The sequence below is a fragment of the Arachis ipaensis genome, chromosome B02, assembly GCF_000816755.2.
Source record: "Arachis ipaensis cultivar K30076 chromosome B02, Araip1.1, whole genome shotgun sequence".
Lineage (NCBI taxonomy): Eukaryota > Viridiplantae > Streptophyta > Magnoliopsida > Fabales > Fabaceae > Arachis > Arachis ipaensis.
Window position 1 is genome coordinate 89,834,601 of NC_029786.2, and position 9,317 is coordinate 89,843,917.

General features: G+C 46.1%; 1 pseudogene; it reads left to right on the forward strand.

The window, feature by feature from the left end:
* LOC107627587 lies at nt 1,184-8,397 on the forward strand (annotated as a pseudogene).

The following is a 9,317-nucleotide window of genomic DNA, read 5'->3' on the forward strand; positions in this document are numbered from 1 at the left end:
ACTCAATAAAATTATTCAATAGAATAAAAAATTTAACCCTAATACACTATCAGTATAAAGATATTTTACATATACATAAAAACTATTAAAAAAATAATAGAATTGGATGACTTTACAATATATTTTATATTAAAGTACACCAAATTAACTTAAAAAAATGAATGTGTAATTTATAGAGATCACATAAAAACTAAAATTCATAGCAATATTCATTAGCTACTATATATATGTGTGTGTATAAAATCGATAATTTTAATTCTTAAAGACTATATTTAGAGTTTTTATCGGTTTTATATCCATTCAATACTACTCTACTGTTGCATAAAAAAAAACAAGTTTGGATTTATTATTTTTTATATCATTGTTATTTTTTTGGTTAATCCTTTACCAATAAGCAGCTACAATTGAACACTGAAATTTGAATTCTGAAGAACAAACTATTAGAAAAATCTTTTACATCCAAGAATTTCGAACAGAGCTTGCCAATTGAAAAAAAAAAAGAAAAATCTGATTGAGCATATTTGATAAATCGATGTGTCTAAATTAAATACTTCCTATGCATAAATATTGTTTTTTATAATTTAATAGAGAAGCATATCAAAATAGAAGCTAAAGAAAGAAGGAGGTGATGACGAGGTTGTTCATTTCTTTTTCGGGTTTTGATTTTGAACATGTTCTCATGATTTTGGAAAACTGGATTTTAATATAAAATAAGAAAAGAAAAATGATTGATACCAAACTCATAAGATTGCATGTGAAGTTGGAAAGCCGGCTGGAATATCGTCATCGTTGAATTTAATTGTCACACATGGCAGCAAACCCCCACTGCCAAATTAGTGTATGTATCTTACCTTTTTCATTGTTTCGGACCTATCATTTAGAATTTTAACGGCCCAATACAATTCCTCTAACAACATTCTCACTGTCTTAACGGTTCGAAATTATTTTTACCTTTTAATTAGGGCAAAATACCATTATAAGCCAATGCCATCTAAAATTTACGTATATAAGCCAAACCAAAAATGATTTCAGTAATGCGCCAGAACGTATATTAATATAATTCGAACCAACATGGTTCAAACTACATTTGTTAGTAATTCGAACCAGCGCAGTTCGAATTACAAGTTGACTGTTGTTAATAAATCGAATCAAGTTGGTTCGAACTTCAAGTGCACATAATTCGAACCAGGGTGGTTCGAATTATAGAGAGAGAACGCTGACAAAGTAATTTGAACCAGGCTGGTTCGAATTAAACCAACCATAATTCGAACCAGGCCGGTTCGAATTAGTGGGAGACAGAAGCCTATATATATGTTTCTAAACGTGAGTGGTCTCATTAGAGGGAGTAAGATGGCTAGTGAGGAGAGTTTTGTTGTTTTGGTTCACCACAGAGGATCCATTAAGAGAAAAACTCGTTCCGGTGTGAAGTTCACAGATAAGGATCCTCTCTGTATTGTCGTTAGTCCTAGGACGAGCTATGATGACCTTGTTAGATCTGTGCTGATGAAACTCGGTCTGGAAGGTGCGAAGCAGGTTAAGAAGTTTTTCTATCGCATTCCAATCACGGTCCTCTAGGATACCGTGAAGTATGATTGTTTCACGATTGGTAGTGATGAGGACTTGCAAGTAATGTTTCTTTGTCGGCGGCAGTTTCCGGAGGTCAGGACACCAGAATTGTTGGCAAAGCTTGTTGATGTGGTATCCAGCTCAGGAGTTCGAACCGGAATACCACCACTTTAGCCACGGCAGCCGGTTCTAGTTCCCGGCCTGCCGTTGCTTCTTCCTCCGTCCCTGTGTACGAGCCAACGGTCCAACCCGTCGCATCCCCGTCCTTTGCTGCTGATCTGAATGGCAGCGGAGGGGACGAGGTAGGATCATTTGACATTGCGCCGAACGCTTTACCGGGCGTTGCACCGCTTGGCGTTGGAGATGGATTTTTGGGGGAAGGAGAGGAGGATGACGTCGAGCCGGATATGATTGATGATGACAGCGGCGATGATATTGGAGCGAGTGAGCCTGCATTGACGGTAGGTGGTTCTAGCTCTGGCACACAGCAGTATCCACCACATTTTTCCTCTTTGGACTTGGATGCCATGAGGCAGGAGGGGGTATCTGGTCACTCTGTTGGATTCGGGGCTAGAGATGTGGAAGGGACTGCTGGTCTGACAGAGTTCCAGGTTGGTCAGCAATTTCAGGATAAAGATGAGGCCCTGTTAAGTGTGAAGACTTATAGCATCCGGCGAGGGGTACAGTACAAGGTTGTGGAGTCTGATCATCGCCGTTACGTGGGCAAGTGTTCTGAGTTTGGGAATGGGTGCACATGGTTGATTCGACTGAGTCTCCGGCAGCGCAAGGGCATTTGGGAGGTCAAACGGTACAATGGACCTCACACTTGCCTTGCCACCTCCATCTCTAGTGACCACCGGAGTTTGGATTATCATGTGATATCGGCGTTCATTATGCCAATGGTTAGGGCCAATGCATCCGTCAGCATAAAGGTGCTCTTAAATGCCACGGCAGCACACTTTGGGTTTAGGCCAACTTACAGGAGGGTCTGGATGGCGAAGCAGAAGGCTATTTCCCTCATCTACGGTGACTGGGATGAGTCATACAATGAGCTCCCTAGGTGGGTGTTGGGAGTCCAGTTGACGATGCCTGGTATTGTTGCAGTCCTACGGACGAGCCCCGTTCGAGTTGGTGGACAAGTTGACGAGTCTCAAGCGTATTTTCACAGACTTTTCTGGACGTTTCCACCGTGCATCGAGGCATTCCGTCATTGCAAGCCGCTAGTTAGCATCGACGGCACACATCTGTATGGCAAGTACGGGGGAACGTTGCTCATCGCGATTGCACAGGACGGGAACTCGAATATTCTACCTGTTGCATTCGCACTAGTAGAGGGTGAGAATGCAGAGTCTTAGTCATTCTTTCTCTCCCACCTTCGACAGCACGTGACACCGCAGCCGGGATTGCTGGTTATCTCGGACAGGCATAACGGCATCAAGGCTGCGCTTGAGGCACCTGACGGAGGTTGGTTACCTCCATCTGCATACCGTGCATTCTGCATTCGACACGTAGCGGCTAATTTTGCCCTTACCTTCAAGGGCAAGGACGCACGGAGGCTTCTAGTGAATGCGGCTTATGCGAAGACCGAGGTTGAGTTTGATTACTGGTTTGATATTCTGCGGTCTGAAGACCCGGCGATGTGTGAGTGGACGAACCGGATTGACTACTCCTTGTGGACTCAGCATCGTGATGATGGGCGGAGATTCGTCACATGACGACTAATATCTCCGAGTGTGTGAACTCAACACTCAAGGGTGTCAGAAATCTCCCTATATCCTCCCTGGTGAAGGCAACATATGATAGGCTTGCGGAACTCTTTGTTCGTAAGGGGAGAGAGGCTGAGGCTCAGATGGAAACCGGACAACAATTCAGTCAGCACTTGGTGAAGTCTATTGAGGCCGACTTGAAGATGGCCAGGTGCTTCACGGTGACTTTGTATGACCGTGATAACTCCGAGTTCACCGTAGCAGAGACCACTCCTACTGGTTCTTTCTCGTTGGGTAGCTATAGAGTATCGCTTGCCTCTCGGACCTGTGACTGCGGGTACTTCCAGGCGCTTCATTTCCCGTGCCAGCACGCACTTGCATGCTGCGCCTACTCACGGGTTACCTGGTCATCTTATGTTCACAGCGTGTATCAGATTAGTTCAGTGTTCAGTGTGTACCGGATGGGATTCACACCACCGATACCGGAGGGCTTCTGGCCACCTTACGACGGGCTCACGGTGATTCCGGACCCTGCCAAGAGGCGTGCGAGAGAGGTTCGTCCAAGATCCACTAGGATACGGACGAATATGGACGAGGCAGATCCGAACCGACCAAAGAGGTGTGGCCTCTGTCGCCAACCCGGACACACCCGTCGGAGTTGCCCACAGCTTGGAGGATCGTCTCACACGGGGGGCCAATAGTAGCGATGTTGTTAGTGTTAGTGATTATTGATTTTTATTTTTCCTATTACATGTTATGTTTGAGGACTTATGTAATCTGTTGATCTTTCTACCTTCTAGTAATGAAAAAGCTGTTTTCGAATTTGAGTATAGCTAGAAATCCCATAAATGCAAAAGTTGATAACTAATTGTCAACATTAAAGTGTTATATGATTCAATGATAATAAATATTCACTGATCCATTAGGTAAATACCAGATTTCGAAGTACAATAAGATGAACAAACAACAAGGAAAAATAGCTCTAAAGTAACAACAGTAGTCCACATGGGTATCATACATGAATGAACCCTAACATCCAAAATAGATGAAAAGTAAATCATCTAAACAAGTGGGAGCCCGTCCCACAACGACGGGGTACCCGTGGCCTCTGACCTCTGCGGATAAACGGCTCCTCATCCTCGATCTCATCCGCGTCCTCCTGCGGGGCAGGCTGTGCAGGTGGCGTAAAATGGACGGGTGCGGCAGACGGCCCAGCGACAGACTCTGATGCAGCGGTGTAGGCGGAAGGTGGGGTACCTCCCAAACCAAACTGGTCACCAACAGGTGTCGTAGCAGGCTCGTTCAGATCAACATCTAAGGGTGCCTGCGTGCCGGGGGTCTGACCACGCCTCCTGCCCGGCACGTCCTCCTGCATGATAGCCGTAATCTCCTCTAGAAACTGTGGACTGCCGAAGTCCGCATCAAGCGTATCTGCGCCAAGAAAGTCCTGCCATTGTGATCCCGGAATAACCCATGGAGTATCGTCCTGCTGAGGCTGGTCATCGGCGGGTATACCAACAAAGTAATGTCCAAGAGGTCCCGACCCAAGTCCAGCGTCACTAGGCTCAGCCCCGTCACCCATCTTTGAGCCATACCACTCACCTCCGTGCCCCCCATCCTGGGTACTAACACCAGCAACTGCAGCCGCCCCTGCACCATCCCCGCCCTCGGGCCCATGCTGATCGTCGTCATCGTCCTCAGGGTCAGGAGCAGCGGCATGAACCGCAGCACGCCCTCTACCTCTGCCTCGTTGGCCTCGTCGTCGACCCCCAGCGGGGCCGGCCTCGTCATCATCCTCCATAGCACGATCAAGCCATCTCCAATCACGCTAGCTCCGCCGTGTCCCCACGCGAGCTCTCCTCTCAACCCGCCGCCTGTCCGGCACGTCGTCAGGACGATCCATCTCAGGAACTCGCCCAGCTCCCCGCTGTGAGGCCTCAACAGGAATAGCAACGGCTCTCGGATCCCCCAAGTGCGGATCTGGAGACAAGAACCTCTTCCTGTGCTGACTCCACCACTCCAGGAACTCATGCGATGGACCAGGGTCAGCAACAACATCGAACCTCAGCACGCTCTCCGCACGGGACTCCCAATGGAGATGCCACTTCTGCAGATGGTACGGGAACCATCGATCGCCGCCTCTGCCGTCCTTCGACATCAGAAAGTCGATGTTCAGGGCGGGATGTGGACGGGGCTGCACCCCTCCAAACTGCGGAAGAACCCTATCTATCTGATGCCACTCTATGACGGCAAAGTAGATAAGCAACGTAACAGACCGCCACAGCGCCATATGCCGAGGCTCCAAAACCTCTGGATGCACAACCTGAAGTACGTCGGGGCTGTTGTACGGCATCTAGATAAACTGCACCAAGAACTATACAGTGTCAGGGCAACTCATGAACCCAACTCGTAAAGTGTGGTTAAATAAAGAAACTTATTAAGTAACATACTGACCTCTCTATCCTGCAACCGGTCTATCCAGAGCCTCCACATCTGAACTCTAGGACCCTTCTTGCTACTGGAAGGGTTGTAACCTGACCACCTGCATCATACACATGTCTTACCGCTACTTAAATGTGTGCTTAGGGTATCCAATACATTATAAATGAACACGTAGTTATGTATAGTAAATTGAAATAGACAAGGCTTAGTACAGTACCTCGAGGCCAATGGCCAGCTGAACGTCTCAAACCCTGCAGGCCTAAACCGAGGAAATCGCCAGAAAATCCATGACTGAAGTAGCTGAAGTGGGCCCGCTAGCTTGATAACATTTCTGTTCGCCACTCGGCACATGCACCGGTATAACCATGCCAGTGCTGCAGAACTCCAGCTGTAGGTCCCCATCTCCTCCAGCCTAGCTACAAACGGAAGCCATCTGATGTGAATGCGGTTGCCGGACTTGTCCGCAAACAGCTGCGTGCCCAACAACATCATGATGTACGCACGGGCATATTGACGCACAGTCTCCTCATCAGCTCCCTCTGGGCACTCACCAAAAGTCTCCTGAAACCAGCTGCAGTTGACTGCGTACTTCTGAACCTGGCTAGGAGGAGGTACCACTCCAAGCAACTCCTCGAACCACACCCAGGCTGGACGGCCACCCTGGATGTATATCTGGAACTCTGATAGGCAGCCGCTGACGTAACTCCCATCCACTGGCAAACCCAGCTGGTATGCCACGTCCTGGGGTGTGATCATGCACTCTCCGAACGGCATATGAAACGTGTGCGTTTCCGGACGCCATCGCTCGACGAATGCACTGACAAGGGCCTCGTCCAACCGGAACCATCTATCGTTCAACCTTGCAAGATGGTATAGACCGGCCATCTGCAGGTACGGAACATATCTGTCATCGAGGAGCATGCCCTGCTGCCGCCGCATGCTCCTGATGCATCGCTGAGGCTGCGGAAGAAATGAACCGCATTATTAGAACCAACTTAATTACCAGTGACAAACATAATCAACACGATAATTCATAAACCAAAAAATCATACTAAATATGACCGCTTAAAAATCCAAGAACGAGAACCACTTGCATAAACAACTAACATAAGAAACCAGCATAAACCACTGACATGAAAGATCTAACATAAAACAACCACAACTAAACCGCTAACATAAACCACTAACATAAACCACTAACGACAACCTCTAAGATAAACCACTAACATAAACCGTTAACGTAAACCACTTACATAAACCACCGATATAAACTACCAACATAAACCACTAAGATAAACCACCAACATAAACCACTAACATAAACCACTAACGTAAACCACTAACATAAACCACTAACATAAACCACCAACTAAACCACCATCTAACCCGCATGCAAAACCACTAAGTCACATGTACCGGTAGAACAAAGTTATTTCCGTACTAACCTCCTCGTTGATGACCCCAGCTATATGGGCGACTCCGTCCAAGCGATATAACCGTGCCGGATCGTCCCCCATCAGCAGAGTATTCCGTTCAGGTCTTCCTCGGAGAGAATCTGGGTTGTTTTCTTTGAGATTTGGTGGGGTAGGGGAAGGTGAGAATGGTTCGAATGAGGCTGATTCGAACTTCTTATATAGCCGAATCACTAGTAATTCGAACCAGGGTGGTTCGAATTACTTGAAGACTTTACTTACCTATAATTCGAACTAAGCTAGTTCGATTTACGTGGAGACGGAGTTCGAACCTTGCTGGTTCGAATTACAACCAACTTTTCATCAACCTAATTCGAACTTGGCTGGTTCGATTTACTAAGGAATCTAATTCGAACTGAGCTGGTTCGAATTACATATATATAGCTCTTGGCTCATTACTGAAACGAATTTCAATTTGGTTTATTTACGTAATTCTCAACTTGCCTTGGCTTATTCTAGTTTTTTGCCCTTTTAATTATTTTTTAAAATTATGTAAAATGCAATCCTTCTTATAAAGATAAGATAACTCGCTAAAACCTATAAAAAGGGAGTCTCATCATTCTTCCATATATTATTATTCAACTTTATACATTTATTTACTACTTTTTTTTAGCTTTTTGACTTAGACATTGGGATGTCTTTGCAGGTATCACCTCACATTATCAAATTCAACCTCACCAGCCGGACCGACAGACATCCGATCCCTCTTCACCTAAACAAATACTTTTTGAACCTTCAGGTACCGCTTGAACATTGATGCCATCTGTGAAGATTGTTGAGATTCTAGTAGCATGACAGACGTCTGTGAGGAGCAACTCAACCAAAACTCGGAACCTAACTCTTATCGATAGTTTGATCAACCTAAATCTCAGAACCACAGCAACCTCCCAGGCCATGGGCGGGTGGCCAACGTGGTCCACAACCACACGGCATGTACTCAATCGAGACAGCAGTCTCAAGAAGAAGATCATCAGTCTAATAGAAGCAGGTCATTCGACGGCCTAGGAGAAGATATAAACCGCATAATTCAGGAGCTTTGTCACCGAGTTCAAACCTTGGAAGGTAGGATTGCCACAAATGAACACTACCAACGAGAGCACACGGGCGAATCGATATCTCGAACCGCCTCTAGAAGGGAGCACAGAACGAGAACCTCGGATCAACGTCACAAGAGGCGTAGGAATCACAATCGATCTCGATATTCCAACTGAGAGGACCATAGAAAAAGACACCATAGAAATTCCAAGCGAAGGCAACACGAATGCGTGGTACTGGGAGCAACCCGATTCACCGAGAAAGTCCTAAGAATAAGGTCATCAAAAGGGTTCGATAAGCCAATCGACATGAAGTACGACGGCACCAAAAACCCCCAAGAACACATAACGACCTTTGAGGGCAGGATGAACTTCGAAGGAGCGGTCGACGCTATCCGGTGCTGGGCCTTTTCGGTAATCATAGCCAGTCCGGCTATCAAGTGATTCAACGCGCTCCCGAACTGTTTGATCTCATGCTTCAGCGACATCTCTCGAAAATTCCTTGCACAATTCACCACATGTATAGCCAAAGCAAAGCATCCGTCAGCCTCCTAGGCATCACTCAACACCGGGACGAGTCTACAAAAAAAATATCTTGATAGTTTCAACGACGAGTGCCTAACCATAGACGGACTAACCAACTCGGTGGCTATTCTGTCCCTAACTAACGGCCTAATGAATGAGGACTTTCGGAAGCACCTTACAACGAAACCCGCTTGGTCGACACATGAGATTCAGAGCGCGGCGAGGGAATACATAAACGACGAAGAAGTGAGTCAGGTTGTGGCCGCCAATAAATGACACCACAACAACATGGCACCTCAAAACAACCCCATCCAAAGACATAAATGAGAAATGGTTTAGGCCATACACTCAAAATCAACCACCATAAAAATCTTTCTCGTGATCTAAACGTCTGACAAGATGACCTATCGAGACCAGAACCGGAGAGAGACTTAGAAAAGCTACAAATAGGACAATCCAGAGGAAAAGTCACTTACATTAACAAGAATTGGTAACTTATCTTTTTGCATCTTTTCTTTTTTGATAATTCATTTTTCTTTCTCGTTTTTAAAGGGAACTCTTTCCTACCCAAA